The sequence below is a fragment of the Protopterus annectens genome, chromosome 9.part0 (genome assembly GCF_019279795.1).
Source record: "Protopterus annectens isolate FY-2018-M chromosome 9.part0, PAN1.0, whole genome shotgun sequence".
Taxonomy (NCBI): domain Eukaryota; kingdom Metazoa; phylum Chordata; order Ceratodontiformes; family Protopteridae; genus Protopterus; species Protopterus annectens.
Window position 1 is genome coordinate 1735157928 of NC_056743.1, and position 22466 is coordinate 1735180393.

General features: G+C 36.7%; 1 protein-coding gene across 1 annotated transcript in view; it reads left to right on the top strand.

Annotated features, from left to right (window-relative positions):
• Window positions 1-22466, top strand: part of LOC122812233 (adhesion G protein-coupled receptor E2-like) — a 1024993-nt gene that overhangs the window by 716648 nt on the left and 285879 nt on the right. The gene's annotated exons all lie outside the window — the stretch shown is intronic.

Here is a 22466-nt window from a genome sequence, read left to right on the forward strand (position 1 = left end):
ATCCAAACAGGCTTCGTGCCTCATGAATGGAGAACAGCAGCAGTCAACCCTCTGTACAAAGGTGGGTCATCTACAGACCCTGAAAACTACAGACCCCTAAGTCACACTAGTCTTAAATATAAAGCCATGGAAAGAATTATCATGGAAATTATCAATAGAGATATAGTAAACATCCAGAAACTGGACTCAACCCAATTTGGTTTTGTCACATGCAGATCATGCCTACTCAACCTGGTGCACATCTTTGAGAAGGTAACCATAGTAAAGGATGAGGGAAAAATGGTTCACACTGCCTACCTTGACCTGGCCAAGGCATTTGACATAATACCCGACTCAGGCATTGTTGACAAACTAAAATTCCATAAAAGAACAAAACCAGTAAAACAAACCAAAAAGAGCCAAGTCAACTGTAGAACACTGGTTTAATATGCTAGTGAATTAGTAACACACCAAAAAAGTACTTAGCGCTTTCACCCATAGAATGGGAATTATCAGAGTACAAACACTATCACAGCAAATACCATTTAAATAGAAGCAGCAATTAGTATATAATTAATTAATTAGTTAATCAAACCATAATTAGTACAAACCAATTTTAATTAACCTAGTCTAACATTCATTTGAATATCAAAACTCATTATGGTCCCTAAAGAAAGTAATTTTAAAAATACTGTCTGCATCAATGGTTGAATAAAAAGACAAAAGTATGTGTGTATATAGTGTATATAACAAATACATGTAATAAATATAATATGATATAATAAATAACACTACAATTTAATTAAAAAATAATTATTAAAAACTTTAGCACATTATTAAAATATTAATATATTAATATATTAATTTATAATGTTTAAAAAATATATACACAGGCAATTTCATTGTTACAATGGGCCATTGAATACATGTAATAATAAATAAAATGTAATTATATAAATTATATAAATTGTGATTTATATTTAAGTATACTAGCTATGGAAATATAATCGTTGATACCTGGGTGAATACTTGCATTGAATCTTAATTGCCATAGACATTCTTTAACTTCTAATAATGTGTTTTCGTCCCCTCCTTTATTGTTGTAGGATATTCTATCTATCACAAAAAATAGGAATCTTTTGAAATTGTTACATCTTGTACTGTGCATATAAAGTGCACTAGTGTCTTTTTTTCTTTTTAATATCCCCTAACATGTTCTCCTATTCGATCTTTGAGTTTTCTAATAGTTTTCCCTACGTAGTATGCTGGGCATGTAGAACACGTGGCAAGATATACTACCATTTTAGTATTGCAGTTGCAGTTTCCCGGGCATCTAATGGTTTTTCCAAAATTTGGAACTACCACATATGGACCATCATTAATGTATTTACATATATGGCATGTACCACATTTACCCATCTTAGACTTGAGATGTATACTCTTATCATGTGTTGCTTCAAAATACTCCTTTAAATTCATGCCTTGACTGTAGGTGATTTTGGGCCATAAACCCAAAATGTCAATACATTCATCAATATTCATAAATACACAAGCCCAACTTTCTCTTACTGCATTGACTATTTTCATAGATATATCATTATAGGGAATGACTAAGGCATCATTTCCTATTATTGATCTATTCTCCCTAATAGCATTTGTAATACCAAACTTAATAATCGGTTGATACATGTGCTGTCTTTTGATCCATATCTCAGTACATATGTTGTCAGTCAATTCCTTTGGGTATCCTCTATCTAAAAACTTATAAGACAATATTTTTATTTCATCACTAAAAACCTTGTCGTCACTAATAATTCTTGAAAGCCTAACCATCTGTCCTTTGATTAGATTCTTCTTTTGATGGTAAGGGTGACAACTATCAAAGTGTAAAAAAAGAATTAGAGTGTGTTTTTTTCCGAAAAATGTTGGTTTCTAACCTGTCATTGTTTTTATACAATAGTATGTCCAGGTATTCACAATGGTTCTCAACTATCTTACTGGTAAAACTCAAAAAACTAGATGTAGTATTAAGAAATGATACAAATTCATTAAATCTTTCTCTGGTTCCTTTCCAAAAAATCAAAATATCATCCAGGAATCTCAGATAGAGAACAACATCATCCCAAAAGCAAGAGGAGAACAACATTTGTGTCTCCCACAAGGCTAACACAAGATTGGCATAAATAGGGGCACACCTTGCCCCCATCGCTACCCCTGTTTTTTGTCTAAAGTATTCACCATTTAAAAACATGTAATTGTTTTCAAGCACTAATTCCATCAATTCCCTTAAAAATGTACTTTTATCATTACTAAATGTACCAAATTTAAGTAGACTTGCCTCAAACATTTCTAAACCCTGCTTGTGGGGTATAACAGTGAAAAGGCTTACAATATCAATAGTTATCATAAAGAACTCAGGATTTGTTCCAGCAAGCTTGATTCTTATTTTGTCCAAACAATGCCAGGAATCTTTTACAATATGGTCCAAGTTAGTTAATACTTCTTTACATTGATAGTCAATAAAGGAAGCCACAGCCTCCGTTTTGGACCCTCTGGCAGAGACTATTGGTCTAAAGGGTGGATCATGAACATTTTTGTGAATTTTCGGGATGCCAAAGATGGATGGAGTCATAGGATGTTCCACATTTAGAAAATTGTATTCATCCTTGGTAATGACTCCGTCCATCAGGTATTCGTACAAGATCTAATCCAATTTAGTGTATGCTCTATAGATTTCATATTTTGACACCTTTTTGTAGGTGGTATTGTCACTTAACATTATCGTCATTTTGTTGAAATAATCATCTTTGTTCATAACAACCACACCACCCTTGTCGGGCTTCATAACCCTATATTTCTGTTGTAGTAAGTTCTTTCAAACAAAAATGTTCAACTGTGTTTAAATTATAAGGTGTAGTTCTTTCATTTTTCACAATTCTACATATCTGGGTATCACATAACCTCTCGAATACTTGAATAATGAGGTTCTGGGGGGTATAAATGTGCTTTGTCTTTTTAAAGTAAAGTAATGGTTGTCATTCTGCATACTTTTGTTCTTAAAAAACATCCTTAAGTTGAGTTTTCTAGTAAAAAGTTTTAAGTTGATCAACATCTTACCAATATCTAGTCTAAATTTAGGAACAAATTTAAAACCCTTCTTGAAAAGGTTTAAATAACTTACATCAAACTTAAAATCAGTAAAATTGTACACACTAAAACCTCCATCATCCAAAATAGAACATATACATTCATTTACATTGTTACATATCTCATTTGTGTCATCGTCAAAAAAAGAAAATTCATTAAATCTTGGTACACAATAATTGTTCTGAATGTCATGGTTTGAATTAGAATCATTATTAACCATTGTTGGACATCCTAAAGTAACATTGATATCAGCCTGTATACATCTAATGTCATCTTCAACTACCGATACCATGAATTGATCCTGTAATTTCTGTTCAGGTATTGGTGATTCTGCTGTTGACCCCCATAACGGTCCCTTAATAGCTCTGATCTCCACAGAGTCGGTTCTTCTAAAAAAAACCCCTCCCCATTTTCATACACAGCCTCACTGGGTGCACCTGTGTGTGGTACGTTAGAATTAGTGTCATGTGTATTCCAGGTGTCATTACCCACCCTATCCACCCCATCAGGTTTGGTGTGCATTTCATATTTTTAAATTCCTTAAAATGTGAATATGCTCTCTTATACCTGTAGTCATTAGTGTCCCTGGTAAGCTTGTGGTTTTTAGCTTCCAACCCTTTTAAAATAAACTTGTCATTATCTTTTAAAATCTTGTCAAAATGATTTCTGTTAAAAATCAAATAAAAGATCTTGTTGAATACTTTTGTCAAGTTTAGTTAAGTGCTCATTCAAAACAGACAATTTATTATTATTATTACGTATAATAAGTTTCATAAGTTCAATACCTGTTCTGTCGAACAGATGTGTAAGTTCATTAAATAATTCAGTCCCTTCATTAAAACCAAAAGCTAATTTAAACAGCTGAAGACCTTTCGGAACCTGTCCCAGTTCCATTGACCTTTCCAAAAACGCATTATCCATTTGTAAGGATTTGAATGTTTTAAGTCCTCTCTCGAACTCTGTAAACTGTACCTTTAAACTGCCAAATTCAGAATTGACATTAGGTGATGATGCAGTGCTCAATGTAGGTGCTACCAAAATGTCTTTGAGTTCCTTCACCATGCCATTTCCTTGAAAAACTCCTCTACTAGTTCCGTCCCTAGTGTTCGGTACTGCATTAGATGTGGATGCTCCTCATTGAACCGCTCCTATAACCCCTCATCCTGTAACCTTGACCGAACCATTACTAGTCGACGGACGTATCAGACTACTTCCTGGTGTAGAGTGTAGCGTAAACAGTTGTTCCTGGGATTCGGTAACTGTAGCGTAAGTAGCAGCTGGGCTAGTGATACCTTTATCACTTAAGGCTCGTAATAGTCTTTGCGAAATCTCCAAATGCTGCTTCATTAATTCCTCCATAGTGGCACAAAACACGAAAGGCGCAAAACACGAAAGGCACAATAAAATTGAAACTGAAACAATATCAATGCCGTGAACGTAATAATAAATTCAAACACTAGCAAAACAGCCAGATAGTCCGACAGTGAAATGGAACGCCTCACATCCACGTGTAAAATTCGACTAGGTTAATTAAAATTGGTTTGTACCAATTATGGTTTGATTAACTAATTATCTAATTATATACTAATTGCTGCTTCTATTTAAATGGTATTTGCTGTGATAGTGTTTGTACTCTGATGATGCCCATTCTATGGGTGAAAGCGCTAAGTACTTTTTTGGTGTGTTACTAATTCACTAGCATATTAAACCAGTGTTCTACAGTTGACTTGGCTCATTTTGGTTTGTATTGTTGACAAACTCATGAGGTTAGGTACAAACTTGTATGTCACCTGGTGGATATCCAGCTGGCTCACAGACAGGACCCAGAAAGTTAGATTGGGGAGTCCACCTCTACACGTCACACAGTCACAATTCACAGGTGGAGTCCCTGAGAGATCAGTCCTTGGACCGCTCCTTTTCGGCATTTACTTCTCTGAAAGAAACAATTTGAGACTATACGCTGTCTCAGCTAAATAAAACAGTATGAGTGAAACTGGACCCGGTCAAGTAGAAGAAAACTTTAATGTAACACACGTAATACTAAAAACATCGGTTAAGCGCTTTCATCTGTGTAATACAGACTTCATCAGAACACCAATTCAGTGCATCCATTAACAAATTTAAAGACTTTTTGGCGCCAAACAACTATGAGAATACTCTCATTTAAAGAGCCAGTATATAATAATTACAAAAAATACGTAAATACTTAATAAATAACAATCTAACAATTCAATCCATCTATTTAAAACATATATGAATATATAAATCTAAAATATTTAAAATGTTTAAAATTGTGTTATGGTCTCAGCTAATAATCTTACAAGAGTTGTAATACAGGTTTAATAGTAATAAACTCATTTATACCCGGAGATTTTGTGGCATTTCTTAACATTTGCCAAAAGCTTTCCCTTTTGCTTAACTGTGCCTTATAATTACCCCCCCCGAGGCAAAATATGTACTTGATCTATTATTGCAAATTTAAACCTATGTGTCTCACCATACCTATTTATGTGCCTATATAAAGCATTTTTTGTATCCTTAACATTGATCTTGAATAAATGTTTGTAAATACGCTTCTTAAACTGTCTCCCTGTTTTTCCTATATAAAAGGCGGTACATGAACTGCACTTAGCTAAATAAACTATATTTTTACTGTTACAATTTTCCATTTTAAAAACCATATATGTCCTATTAATATCATCCAGTCTAATCCCTACTGCTTCATTAATAGCAAAACATTGTTTGCACAACCCACATTTTTTAGTGTGTGTATTAATGGCCTTAACATTATCAATCATTCTATTTAATAAATGTTTAATATTCATACCCATTTTGAACACAAAACTAGGTTCCTATATATAGTTTATTTAGCTAAGTGCAGTTCATGTACCGCCTTTTATATAGGAAAAACAGAGAGACAGTTTAAGAAGCGTATTTACGAACATTTATACAAGATCAATGTTAAGGATACAAAAACTGCTTTATATAGGCACATAAATAGGTATGGTGAGACACATAGGTTTAAATTTGCAATAATAGATCAAGTACATATTTTGCCTCGGGGGGGGGTAATTATAAGGCACAGTTAAGCAAAAGGGAAAGCTTTTGGCAAATGTTAAGAAATGCCACAAAATCTCCGGGTATAAATGAGTTTATTACTATTAAACCTGTATTACAACTCTTGTAAGATTATTAGCTGAGACCATAACACAATTTTAAACATTTTAAACATTTTAGATTTATATATTCATATATGTTTTAAATAGATGGATTGAATTGTTAGATTGTTAGATTGTTATTTATTAAGTATTTACGTATTTTTTGTAATTATTATATACTGGCTCTTTAAATGAGAGTATTCTCATAGTTGTTTGGCGCCAAAAAGTCTTTAAATTTGTTAATGGATGCACTGAATTGGTGTTCTGATGAAGTCTGCATTACACAGATGAAAGCACTTAACCAATGTTTTTAGTATTACGTGTGTTACATTAAAGTTTTCTTCCAATTGACCGGGTCCAGTTTCACTCGTACTGTTTTATTTTGCTGAGACAGCGTATAGTCTCAAATTGTTTCTTTGGTAGTTGTATTTACTTCTCTGAAGTCAAGGCCATTGTCAGTGGTCTCTGGCTGACTAAATTTGCAGATGATTGCAAATTAGGAGCTGTCATTGAATCCCACACTGACCCAATTGTTCTCCAGGAGGGGATGACACAGACAAACAACTTTTTTCAGTGCCATGGACTAAAACTAAATGCCAAAAATTGCATAATAATATCCTTTGAAAGTCTCCCCCTCTGGTAACTATCATATTGACAACACACCCCTTAGAACTGACCCAGTAGTCAGGGACTTAGGGACACACATAGATAGTAATCTAGCCTTTGACTATCATGTGTCTACAGTAGTAAGGAAATCATTCTATGTTGCCCAACATATAAACAAAGGTATGACATCTAAATCCAAGGAAGTCATTGTTCACTGCATTCAGCATTCATCAGACCTAGCATTAAGTACATTTACCCCTTTGGTATGTACCTAAACAGCAGGGGAGCCTAAAGGATTTTTGGCAGGGGGGTGCAAACCCAGAGCCCCCCACTCAGCCCGTCCCATGCATCCATTCCAGTGTCCCATTACTTGGCTATTTCTTCCCACTTGTCATAAACACTGTTCAAAGCTTTCAGTGTCCATACTGGCTTATGCTTTACTTCTACAACGATTACCGATATTTGGATTTAATTTACAACTTTTATTTCAAATTTTATAGCACAGACACTGATAGAAATTTGCTAAACAAAGCAACAGTCTTACAATGAAAACATTTAGTATTAAAACTTCTCTACCTTTGAAACTCATATTCACTGAAACAGCACTGAAACCCACATTCAAAGAAAATGCATCTGGCCAGTGGCAGGTTAAGCTTACCTTCGGGCTGTTTTCAAACCATAGGCCCCTTGCAGACATTTTTTAGGACCATGTAAAGGTTCTTTGGCTCACCTTCCTGACTGCATAATTAAATTGTAATATATACTAAATTATATCCCTTGTATAATACAGCACCACTTGTTAGAGCGTGTTTTAAATTTATAGTTTTGAACATTTTTTCCAGTAAGCAGGGAAACAAAACATATGAACCAATAATGACAAACTGACAAATTCAGAACATTTCAACCATAAAAAGCCACTCAAACTTCTGTCATTACAATCCACCAATATCAGTCAATATGCACAATATTTGCAGAAGAAAGACATCTGAATAGTTCCACATTAAAGAGATCTGAAACTAATACAGAGATTACTGCTAGAAAACAACTTTATATTTCAGTGTTTCATCTACAAATTCAGTGCCTGTTGACCTTGAAGAATAAATTGCCTATGTTACATTCAAAAAATAGCAAGCTGGTATATTGCAATAGGGAATGGGTGGCAAGATGAAAAACAGATTTATAGTTTCTAGGCATCTCATCCAAATAAAGACATACTCAGGACTGCAGCAACCCACCTCATTAAAATACAAATCTACATGCTGTGGCAGTAGAACCTAGAGCTCTCTGCATCAAATTGCAAGTATAAAACCTGCTGTGCTACTAACACTGCTTTAAAGTTATATACCAGAATAGTGATAACATTTGCTAAACAAAACAGTTGCACATTTTAAGCAGACTTAGCATGAACAAACTTCTGTTCCCTTATAGCTCACAATTCCTTGAAAATGCACTTGACAATACATTCTACCTACTAACTCTAGGGCATTTCACTCTCTCTCTCTCTCTCTCTCTCTCTCTCTCTCTCTCTCTCACACACACACACACACACACACACACACACACACACACACACACACACACACACACACCATCCCTCTCAGTCTCTTAGCACAAGAAATCTGGACAAAGCCTGTTATAATGTTGGACCCAAAACTGGTGACATATTTAAAAAGTTGTTAGAATAACAGTTTTTTGTGTTAGAATGCATTACTGAAGGGTATGAAGTCTGAAACTCAAATGCATGTCATTATTTAGTAACATTAATCCTTAGCTTATCCCAATGATTGCCAAAAAAAACACAATTTTTATGAGGAACAGACCAAAAATATAAGGCAAAAATCTGGACATTCTGGGAAAATCTGTTCAGTGGAGAGGTATGACACATACATACATCCCCATACCTCCTTAGAGATTGGATAGAATACGTTTTGCATTAGTATACATTTTCTGAAGGATATGAAGTCTAAAGTTCAAATGTCCACCATTATTTTCTGACTTCAGTCCTCAATGATTTGCCAGAGAAACACAATTTTATGAGAAACATACCAAAACTATGAGGCAAAATCTGGATAGTTGAGAGGTATGACCCCCTTCTACTCACACTCCTAACTCTCTCTTACTTACACACATGCACACACACACACACACACACACACACACACACACACACACACACACACACACACACACACACACACACACACACACACACACACACACAGACCTCCCTCCCTCTTAAACACACACACACACACACACACACACACACACACACACACACACACACACACACGCACGCACACACACACAAACACACATGCACACACACCTACCTCTCACTTATACATTCAACCGTAGTCCAAACATCTTCTGGAATTCAAATCCCATGCAGGTGTGGAAGATGAAGACATAATCCAACAGTCACACAGATGCAACAGGTATTTCTAACCTGTTTTCATCTTCTGCATCTGTGCAACTGGATGCCAAGGGTGGTCTTATGAAAGAACACCCTTAAAAGGAAACAATATTTGTTTTAATTAAAAGGAAATTAATCTGCCGGCCAGCCAGTTCCAAATAGACATATCCAACAATTGGAATGTCTACAGAGGTTCCTCACTAAAAGAATACAGGGCTTAAGTAAAATGTCCTATGCAGACCACCTCAAGGCCCTATCCCTGTATTCTGTCTCCTACTGGCTTTCGATGGGCGATCTATGCCTGGCATACAGGGCATTGTCAGTCCCAAATCCAATGGACCTCCTGCATATCCACAAAACAAACAACACCAGAATTACTCATTCTAAGGACTTAAACCTTGCCTGTGATAAAAATAGGATCTGCTGGAGAGACAGGTATGTAACCCAGAGACTACCTGTTTATGGAAATGGCTCCCCATCCATGTGAAGCAGAGTTCCTCCCTAACCAAATTCAAGTGCAAGTTGGGCAATTGGATGGGAGACAGGCAATTCATCCCTGGTTTAGCACCTATGTCTCTAATGGACACAGGCAGCCTGTAAATCAGGGGTGTCCAACCTTTTGGCTTAGTGGGGCCACATTGAGTGAACAGAAATTGTCTTGGGGCCGCATATAAAATATATCATATAGTTAGCTCTTTCGCTGCTGCGGGCAGCCAAAGTCAACCTCCTGGCTCTACTGCAGGTGCATTCAAACAATTAATAAATGTTGATGCTTGGAACACAACACATTTGTACAGCAGGTGACAGCAGTTCTCATGGCTTGAAAAGATTGGAATTTTGCCTTTAAAAAGGATTTAAAAAAACACAGTGAAATTGGTAATAAAGGCTCTCACCCAACAGAAATAAAACAAGCTAAAGCAAAACTTAATTTTCCATCTTATCTTTCAAAGTCCTGGCTTTCACTGTTTTTACCCCTCCCCCCATCTTAGTCCATTGACTTAAGGAAGGATTTGAACTCAGAACACAAAGGCTGTTTAATATTAATGGAGGAAAGAAATGTAGCCTGCTAATTTGCTATAGTTTTTATAGTTTGTGAAATTTCTCTGTCTATCAATAACAGTTCTGAATAAAAAGACATCAAACCATCAATCGATATTGCAATCCAGTCTACAATGACTCCTTTCAAATGTTCTTTTCTCAGCATTCTAATGGTGTAAATAAATATTAAAAAAATAAAAGTCCTGCCCCTTCTATGTCATGGTATTCTCACAATGATCCATGTTATGGTGTGGGGTGAGTCATAATGGGTTATATTCCATTTTGCTCACAGCATTTTGTTCTTTAGGTTTTGTCATCTAAAGCAAACCTTGCTGATCAACAAGGAAGCACCATAAGTCAGACACAATGCCAATACTTACTATCTAAATAATACTGGGTAACGTGGTGAGTTTAGTCAGGGTTACACATTGTGCCATGTGAAGGTGACTCAACCATGCTACAGTCTCAACACCAGGCCATGCATTCCTATGGAAATACCAAAGAAACTTGCATCTCATGATCATAGAAAAGGAAGGGGAATTAAATATTTCCTTTATACTTTCAAATAACATACATTTTACCCTGTGCAGTACAAATTATTTGAACCTAGTACACTTTTTAATGTTTTTACTGAGTCATATCTCATGTAAGCCTCAGCATACAAATACATTTTAAGGGCTTACCATTTTCCCCAACACAAAGACACAGAACCATCATAGCTTCTGATAAAAAGTCGTAGAGGAGCCGGCAAAGAATACTGAGTCAGGATAAAAAGTATGCTTTTTTATATTACTGATTAACAAATCAAGGCTTACTCTGTATTTATATCTGCCCATTCTATTTCTTTTTAACTTACCAGTTATGACAAATGCCAGAAGAAATGACAACTGTACTTATTATTTTGGGTGATGCAGTTTTAGGAGTTTGAAAGGTCAAGTCAAAAAATTCTATCTACTCTGCTTTCATTATGAACATTTTCTTTTGCTAATTGTGGTGTGGTGATGATTGCGACCAAACAGGACCAAACTTAAGCTGCAATTTTGTTTATCCAGCTGCTTTTAGTATTTTGTTGTCTCACATTTGTATAACACAGCTTGTTGTGGTACAACCCTGGAACATGCAAGTTTCTGCAGTAAAATCATTTAAGTGCAGGATTATGGGAATATCTAACTATAGCTAGATTTTAACAATACGTTTACATACACTAGAGTAAGAAAAAAAAATACTATTTTTTAAAAGTGGAGATTGTTGAACTAAAATAGTAGGCCCCCATAACATGACTGACATCCATTTTGAAAGCACATACTACGAGCTAAAGATTCTCTGAAAAGTATGCTGCATAAATCACAGCAGCAACAGCAGGATTTTATGGTATTTGGTTCTTACCTATTGATATAGTTAAGTGTCCCTTTCAAAGTCAATGACTGCAAATTCGTATCCTGTTCACTGCGAACACACACACACACACACACACACACACACACACACACACACACACACACACACACACACACACACACACACACACACACACACACACACACACACACACACACACACACACACACACACACACACACATATATATATATATATATACACACACTGATTCTTTGGTGCAAACACACAGATCCTATGGGAAGGGTGCTTTGGTGCATGCACACACTGACATTGCAGTTACAGGTCACGGGCACTGAAAAAAATAAATTAAAAAAGTGTTTTGGTGCATGCATACACTGAAGTTGCAGTTAAAGATCGCAGGCCGCATGGAAGAGCTCTGAGGGCCGCATGCAGCCCGTGGATGACGGGCTGGACACGTTTGCTGTAAATGGTTCATATCCCAGGCCCCTGCTTGTAAATGTTTAATTTCCCAAATCCTAGCTTACACTCATCAAGGGTATCAGAACTTGTCAGAGATTTGGGATGGATGGCTAGGCTTAAAAAGGCCCTTATGGTCATTAGCCTAGTAAACAGGTATGAACCTACAAACCTATGAAGGAATGGCATTGGTTGTAGCTCTTCTGGTACCAGAGAGACTGTCCTTAGGTCTATGATTCTGGAAACTGCCATTGACTAAGTACTATAAGGTATGTTAGTGAGTACTATGAGGCATTTTATGAAGTTTTATGTGGTATGCTGTAGAGTACCAGGAGTTTATGCTATGGAGTATTATTTACTATGTTGTAGAGTACTATGAGGTTTGGTATGGAGTATTATGTGGTATGCTGTAGAGTACTATGAGGTATGCTGTGGAGTATTATGTTGTATACTGCAGAGGGTTCCCTATTACTTCACTGAATGGCCACATTGTTGAACAGCATTTCATTGGAGATGCCATTTGTCAAACTGTTCAGACTGAGATCCTGTTATGGTAGGGATCAGGAAATTTGCCCTTTCCCCACTGTAGTGCAGTCTCAGAGTTGGTATTTATAATTAGCAGATGGTGTGGCTGGAGGTTCAACAATATGGATGTTTGATGAAATAATATAGACCCATTGTAGAATACTATGAGGTATGCAATGGAGTACTATTAAGTATTCTGTGGATCTTGAAGATTTTTTGTTACCAGAAACTCTACATGTTCTCCTTACCTTTTGCCCTATCTTAACCCTTTTCTGGTTTATGCTTCTTTCCCTTTTTCCAATTGCTTCAAGTGATTCTGCCTCTTAATGCAAAAAAAGTAGTTTTTCTTTTCTTTTTTGTTTCTCTAAAGATTGTAGACATTTATCTGCATGATAGGAAATGATAGCTTTTAAGTATTCCAGTCTTGAAGCTGAGTTCAGGCTTCTAGGCAGCAAGACAATTGCCTGTGGTACATTTGGCTGAGGACATATGGCTGAAGTGAAATACAGCTGCATAGACATATGGCTGTTGTAAAGTCACTGTAGGTACAGAGCAGCATAATACACCATGCCCACAGCTTTAATGACCAAGTGCATAGGGATAGGGGTTCACTGTGCATGGTGTACACTACATAGGTAAATGCAACATGTAGAAACGTGCTACAGCATGTAGAAAATCCTGCTCACTGCTGTAATTATATTTATGCTTCAATATGTATTTACTCAATTTTTCCTAGACAGTGTGAAGGAGTAACAGTCCACATACACATACACACATACACACACTCACACACCATTAATAAGACATTGTTCATTTTACACTGCAGTTTTACTGCCACTGACATACCCACTGGACATCCTGCTGCTGCTGTATTTTGGTGCATTTTGGGCCATGGACATTATTATCTAGCCATGCATTTGGGTATTGAAGATGTGTATGGCACTACATGCTTCTCTATGACCAAAGTGAGTTTGCAACTTTCATATGACTCTGCAGTTGAATGTCACTTGACTTGAGCCATGTGTTGCTAGCCAAATATACTGCAGGGAAATGTGTCACCACCTAGGAGCCTAAACTCTTTGTTGCCTGTTCAAAACTAAGATATTTCCTACAATTTTCTTATTATAGGCTGGCCATGATAAGATCAAATCCAAGCTATGGTCATCATTAGATGATCGCTTCCTTGCATAAGCACATTTGTTCACAAACTTTGGAGAGGAAGAAACAACGTAGCTCTTTTGAAGAAACTCAACCCTACTTGAAATAAAAATTAAGGTTAATGATCAAAACCATGACTGATAAAAGCTACTGCAATATCATAAGTCATTACACAGTTTCTTTTTTCCAGAAAAAACTGAGGCACCAGTGGTTCTCTGACTGTGCGAAAAACTGAAAAAAAATGTGAATTAAAATGTTGTTTTTTATATAATAATATTGACAACATTATTTGCATGGTCTGAAAATCTTAGAGCACCCAAATAAAAATAAATAATGATTTTTTTCATTTGGAATGCATGGGGTTTTGATGTTTTATTTCTGAGAGATTTATATAATGCTGTGTTGGAACCTTTGATGTCTTGGAAGAAGATATCCCTGTATTAATGGAGAGGAACAAGACACTGGAACAAGAGTGCACTCTCATGGATGATTCTGCAATAAGCACAGCACTAGAGGTTTCTACAGTGATATACCCAAGTATCAGTACTCCTGTGCATTGGATGCCTTATTTTGAATATAAACTCTTGGCTAAACAGTTATTCATTTATGCTTTGTAATTACCTGAGTAGCAACAGAAACCTGAACCAATCATCTTTTTGAATTCAGAGCTTATCTGAAACAGTCCTGTACTAGTGTGTGATTTACTGTGAAGCTGCCTGGTAAGAGAAGATTTATTTTGATTTATAGTTTAATGTTTACCTCTATTTTCATTGTTTGTAAAAAGGAAAGGATAGTTTATAGACTGGAAGGTTATATTTTGTTGTTTTACCTCTAATTTTCAGTTTGTTATTAGAAAGGATAGATTTTAGAAAGGCAAACTCTAGTCAACCCAAACAGCCTAGTCAGCTACAAAATCACAGAGACTGCAGCGAGTAAAATCCAGAACATATGAGAAACAATCCTGTGTTATAACAAGGTATGATTGTGAGCATATGGTAGGTCAGAGTGACAAGTTTATTGTACTTAATTTAATACTTAGTTGCATATTATTTGTGTGATTTTTCTCAGAATTTAAAACCTCTGAATACTGTGGTAACTGATTTTGATTATTCTTTTCATATATAATTCTTTATTCATTTGTAGCTGAATATGTAGTCCTTAAATGAGTTTGCCATTAATGATTTTGTTGAAGCAAAAGTATTTTATACAGTGTACTAAATGCTAGGTATATTTAAAGGTAGCACCTGATAGCACAGATGACCAGATGACCAGTGTTCCTCATGTCAAAAGCTGGATGATTTGCTTACCATTATTAAAAGTCATTCTAGACTTGATGATGATGATTTCACTTGTGCAATTGGCACAGCTTGGAAAACGGGTTGTTGCATATATTAATGACTGGACTGATGAGATAAATAACATTAGGCAAAGTTCAAATAGAACACATTTAGGAAATGAAGTGTCTATTGTCAGTAAAGATTACTCAAACTCTATTTTTATTTTATTTTTATTTATTTTATTTTACATTTGTTAATTGGGTAGAGTCCAGTTGGGCAAGTAGCCATTTTCAGTGGAGACCCGGGGAGATAAAATCCATAACAATAAAACAAAAGATTACAAAACCTTTTAAAAGATTTAGAAATAATGTACAAAAAGTTTGACAGTTGCCAACAATCAGTTTACAGAAAGGGGAATGTAAAACAGAAAACATTACATTTCCTAAGCTTTACTACAGACAGTAATACAAAACTCTTCAGATATATAACTAAAAACCATTATGGTATTTTTATTTGGTAAAAGTAAGACAAGAAGAGAGCAGAATAGAAAACATTTGATCGAAGGCATGAGAAACTAGCCAGAAGTATTATAGGAGCATAGCCATTGTTGAATAAGGTATTCCTTTAGGAGTTTTTTGAAGCTATGGTGACTTGTTTTTTAAGATATTCTGGGGTAATAGGTTTCACTGTTTGGCTACTTTGAAGGAGAAGATAGAGTCACCAAAGTAATTATGGGACTTTGTTGCATTGAATATAAGTTTATTGGATGATCTAAGGGTCCTGGGTTTGGTATTTAGTTGCGCTAGGTTGGAGAGTGCAGGGCAGTTTTCAGGTTTGTGAGCAATGGAGTGGGCAGTGGTGAGCTAATTGAACAATAACAGACTGGGAAATTTAAGCCAGTGTAATTTTTGAAGAACAAGGCAATGATGGGTCCTGTTGGGTATATTAGCAGTACATTTTGCTATTTTGTTATAGCAGGATTCTACTACCAATGACAACTTTGGACTTCAGAATATAGATATTCAGCAGTCTGAGGATTCACAGCATGTAGAAGAAAATAAAGAAAGGAAGTTCATAATAAATAACAAGGAAGAAAAATACATTAATTAATGCCTCAAATGCAGTTATAACATATACTAAAAGGGACACTGCTTTATGTAATGCATAGATTATGGGAAAGAAAGCCTTCAGTCTACAGAAAAAAGGCATCATTTACATCATTGAAACTAGAAAAAGAGAGACAAGGAGCAGGGTGAAAATGCAGAAATCTAAATCGAATTTGGAAAGATTGAAGAACGTTACTAAAATAAAGAGGAGAAAGACCAAAGCTGACAGCATGGCTTAACCTGTGGAAGTAAGAAGCCAGCTGAATGAAAACTGTATGCTTGCAAATGTAATAAGCAATGAAAAATATTGGGATTAATAAGACTAATGGTGATGAAGATCATTCCTTTCTAACAACTGATAGAGCAGATATTATTGACTTAAAAGTTGGCAACTCTTTCAGAACTGGTCAAAAATTATATACTTGTAAATGGAGATTCAATTATTATAGGCACTGATACTTACATCTGCAGAAAGGATGATGAACACGAATGGTGTTATGCTTGGCAAGAGTAAAAATGCAGGATGTGAGAAAAACCTTAGAATGCACTTTGGTACAAATTAACTTATCTGGAAAACTCTCTGTCAGGAGGAAACTTTCAACCTTCTTAGACAGCATAACTTATACATGTTAGGACACATTTTTCACAAATCTCTCACTGAATGAAAATAATTTTGGGGGTAAATAGCTACATAACAAATGGGCCATTTTAAAAAAATGGAAATGTGTAAAACAAGATTAATTTTGGGAACGCATGTTTAGACAGAGTGGCATGCACTTGTCAAGACTAAGGAAAATAATTTTTGCAGCAGATATATTACAATATTTGACAGTTTACAAACAGCAACACTTGATCTCTGATGGTTGATAATGCTAGGAGTTTTTTTTTTTTTTTTTGTTTACGTTTCTTATATTAGAAAATTTGCTATATTCCCACAAGACTGATGCTAGTGATTGTCTGTGAAACATGGTTAATGGACTATGACTAGAAACCAGTTCTGTCAGGCTATAAATGTTTTACTGTTACAGACATTCTAACAAAAATTCAGGTGGGAGGTGTTAAGACAGAGTTTAAAGATTGATCTTATGTTGCCTGTTTTCATTCATTTAAACTTTTGAGTTATTAGATCCAACTGAATATGACCTTGGTATATTTTAGACATTTGGATCCAGGGTTCTGTCCATACCCATAATTCCCCAAGTCCCCAGCTTATGTAAGATGTGTAGAATCAGAAAAAAGGGTAGAGAAATCCTGGAAGCAGTCTCTGGATCCTTCAGATATATTGGGTCCAACACCAAAAATCCCTAAGTGTTCAGATCCAGAAACTTCTCAGATATATCTCAGATGTCTCCTCTGCATTCTTGCCAGAGCTGGTAAGTCCTAGGCTACACTTCCCTTTCCTGCTAGAGAGGCATTCATCTTAACCATCCTCTATGGCTTTCTTTGAGGTCCTTCTGTTCGATGAGAAGTCTTAAAGAAGTAGACATTAACAAGATGATGCATCACTTCTGTCAGAAGCAGATTTAACTAGCAGTCCTCAGGCACCACCAGTACAGCCTATGCTGCTTCTCCTTTGGTTTCTCTTGATCTTCAGATCTAAACTCCACAGATCTGAGCCTTATCAGAACACCAACATTAGCGCTAACATTCCTCTCATCTTCACTTGTGATGGTCTCCCTTACTTTCTCGACTCTGATACTATGAGATCAGGGATGGGGTTAACTTCAAAGTTTTTTGGATCTGTCCCCTTGAAGTCGTGCCTTGATGCTTGATAGCTTGTTGCTGTTGTCAGCCTCAGATCCTGGATAGATTGGACCTGAGGATGTCCCTCCTAACTTTTTGTTTGTTTGTTTGTTTCGGAAGTGTTTCTTTGGCTCTGATTTCATATTTAGAATTGAGGGCATTTGAACGGGTTCTCTCCAGACCAGAAAAAAGGTATCTCTGCCATGCTGAGTTCTGTTATGGCCACCATTGGATCCTGTATCCAATTTCTAAATCTGTACATACCAGTCCTCTGGGACAGTCAGCCACTTTTAGCCTTGGGGGTACTCACCACATTAGCTCCCAGTTGCTTTTGAACCATCGTCAAATGCCCAAATGGGGCAGGTTCCTAAGAAGTCTATTTGTAAAAGGAGACAATAAGATTTCTTTTTGGAGTCAGTAACTGCAGACACAAACTACACTGAGGCTGAAGGGTTCCCATGATCTTCTCTAGAAGATGTCACCTCCGTGACATTCTTAAGCTGATGAAATAGTGAGGGGGTTGGTCCTCTGGAATGCCCGCTCTTGAGAAGTCTGTCTTCCTTGAGGTGTTTAGGACTAGCTATTCTGCCTCTTAGGTGGTACAGCCAACTGATGACCTTATAGATCTAGTTAACCAGTGTGTGTGGAAGGAACCTAATGTGCTGGAGCCAATACCACGTAAGCCAGATTATATTTTGGTTGTCCCTAGGAGTAGGATGTATTGAAGCAAGGGTCCCCAATAGATGCCCTGGCTGTTACTGCAGCCACAAAGTAGGAACTCTCTGAGGAGAGCACATCTGTGCATCACCCTAACAGGAAGTCAAAGGCTTTGGACAGATTCAGGGAATGGACATATGCTGCAATGACATTTGTAGTTAGAGCAATAAATGATTTCACCCATATGACACACTTTCAGAGGAACTTGACACAGGAACTGACTAAGTTTCTTAACCTACCAATGGATATTCAGAAATCAGTGGAGTCCCAGTTGTCTACCCTGCAGCCTATGTCTAACATATCCATGTGTCCGCTCTCCAAAGCAGCTGATGGTATGGCTAGGGCAGCAGGCAGTGGCAACACTAGCTGCTCAAATGCCTGGATGTTCTTTTGTGACTGTATGTAAGGCTTCAAGATATCCTTCATTAATGCCCCTTTTGATGGTTCAACCATTTTTAGATCAAAGGAAAAGGATATTCTCACCCAGAACAAGCAGGAAGGTAAAGCCCTGTCTGCAGTAGGAATCTCTTTTTCCACCCCACAAAGGACCCTTTTTCTAGAAATGAGAAAGGGGGAAAAAATCTGTGTTTCAGAAAATCTCAAGGACTCCTGTGGACAGACTCCACTGGGAGAGAGGTGAGAGTTACTTTAATGAATGTTGCCCCAGAGATACAGATGGACAGCAGAATCAGGGGTTTCATGGTCCTTTCACTATGAAATCCTACAGGTGATCCTGAAGTGTTGTCCAATTGCTGCACTCTGGAGGCAGTGGTGGGGTCCTTATCCTTGCACCCTGGAGACTGGGAAGCCTTCAGAAAAAGAGAAGAATTCCAGATGTATCACCTAGTCAGATGGTATCCATAGCAACAGAAGTAAAAAATCTGTTAGAGAAAAGAGTCATCCAGCATCCCCCCCCAAGACCAATTAGGATCTTGTCTCCAGGTTCTTTATAGTTCTGAAGAAAACAGGAGACCAATATTGGACCTAAGCCATCTCAATCAGTACATAAAACATACAAAATTCTGGATGGTCATGGTTCCATCCATTCTACCTCTCCTGTGGAAGAAAGACTGAATGTGATCAATAGAGCTCTGGGATGCTTATTGTCATTTCAAGCTGGCAAAGCAGCTCGGGAGATTTTTCCATTTCCAGCAAGAAACTAACCATTTTCAGTTCCAAGCACTGACATTTGGGCTCAACACAGCCCCTTGAATGTTCAAATGCTTGGCAGTGGTAGCATCATGTCTCCGATAGCAGGGGTTGCAGATGTTACCATATTTAGATGATTGACTCCTCACTGCACTTACTAAGGATCTGCTACTCAAATTAAGGGAATTCTTGCTTCCCTTTGCCCCACAATTGGGTATCACAGCCAATTGTGCAAAGAGTCAGCTAACATCAGTTCAGCAGACAGAGTTTATTGGATGCCACCTGGATACAAACTGTCAGATAACCAACCTTCCACAGTCCATGCAACAGATAGCTTCATATGTTATTCTCCATCCTATCCTCACTATCCTCACAGCCCCCTCCCTTTGTGATAACTCTTATCGTCTCTATACTATTCCAACATTATCATTATAATTTGGTCTATTAAGTTAATTTTCCTCCTACCATTTATACCAACCATACAACCGAGTGCCACTCCATTCAAGTTATCTCACCTCATAAAACCCAGTCATACCATTACAGAACAGGTTATAATTTACTTATTTTCTATATTTGTGTTGCAATATCCCTGAGCTATCTGACATTTAATCTCTTTAGTTTTCATCAGCATTTCTGTTCTATCATCCCATGACAACTTTTACCTGTGATCTCAATAGCCTACAAACAAGCATTGTGTCCTCTCTCCTTCTTTCCCACAGACTGTCTTCCAAATCCAAAGGGCTTATCCAAATTTTCTGAAGTTCTCTGGAATCTCATTACATGTGAAACTAGTTTGTCTCTGGACATACTTCCAACAATTGTCACTAAGCCACCATTCTTCTTTTTTTACTCCCTGCGATGTTCTGCATCATCTGTGAAAGAACCTTAAATACACACCATCAAGTAAATCACAGACTAACTTTTTATAGCTAACTCCCAGACTCATTCCCAAAATCAACTTCTTCCCACTTCTTGTAGATCTTTAATCTATGCCTTCCTTAATTTATCCCTTTTTTTGTGCTGCAACTGGTCATACCATCGCCACATTTTCTTTCATATTGTGTCTTTCTACCGTAAATGCCGATTACTTATATAATTTCTCCTTAACAGTCTACCCTTCTGTTCTACACTATAATTTCCTTCTGCTGTTAAGGACAACTTAGTTTTCTTTGTTAAACTGCCATATAAAAACTATTCACCCCTTATATTCTACATTCATCCATCAATTTTTCAAATAATTTAAACTGCAACGACTCAGTTACCTCACCCTCATCTCCCATGTTCACCACCTCAAGATGACCCCATCCTGAGACTCAACATTTTCTTCTATGCATGCCATTGGTTTTTGCAAATCCTAAAACATGGAGCAGTTATTCACTCTCCTAAACCCTTTCTAGGACTTTCACACTCCTTCAATAGTCATTTTTTTCATTTCATTATAAATAACCCTAATCCTTTCTATCTTCTACTTCCAGTTTAGGCCATCTAATATCTGCATTCTTGGGATTCCCAAATCTTTGCAAAAAAGATGTTGGCTGTAATATTATTTTTTTTTTGTTAAGTTGAGGAGCACCCAACTTTTTTTCTTACTACTTACATCCTTACCCTAAACATTCTTCCACTGTTTCTTTTCCATACAAATCAGTCACATATCTTCTGGAACATCAGTACTATTTTGTTTCTTGAATCTCACCTCACATGCCCTCCCATATTTTTTACATGCAGAAGCACCAAAGAGCTAACCATATCGACCCTCCCTTTTAATATGATAACTTTCCTTGACCATCTATCCATTAGCCTACCTATCCTTAACATTCCTAGAGTTTTTATGATGGAATGCTTCTACTGTACCATACACCTTTACCCTTACACATTTATCTCACTGTATAACTAATGTAAGCCTGCCCATTAATGTATTCCTCCTTCCACTTTAACCACCACTGACTATAACACTGACTCATCATCAAAGTTCCTAAACCTTTTTTATATGATTGGTAGGTGCTTGTCCACTGCTTCTGGTAATATTACCCCATCTTCAGCAAATAAAATGACATCTAAGCAGTACTGTCCTTCAAAACTGTCCTCACCCTTTGTATACAACACCATCTCTATTAGAAATAAACTTTAGGAAAGGAGACACACTGCTTGATTCCTATCTATAGGTTCGCCTAATCTCAACATCATTCACTAATTGACATCCTCATTGAGTGCCTCTTATAAAGTACATGTAACTCTTGTGTTTATCTTTCTTCCCCTACAACTTGTCTTAACTCTTTAAATAAAAATTCCCAACTGATTGCCAAAAGCTTTTTGTATATCCATTAATACTTGTTCTGCTCCCTTCCCCATTTATTTTTGCCCATTTTCAATATCAAATCCCTGTACTGATCTACTAATGGCTTGCATATCACATATCCTATCTCTTGCTGTTTGATTATGTCCAGTAAGAAATGATCCATTCCAGGATTTGCTTGCTCTTCCATGAAATGACCCTCATCCTAGCGAGCTTCTGAAAACTGGGGAGGCAACAAGTAAAACAAAGTTTGTAGTCCGTGGGTGATTAGGCCTAAACTTGATACCTAAAGTGGCTGCCAAAACATAATCTACCAAACATTTATAAATTAAACTG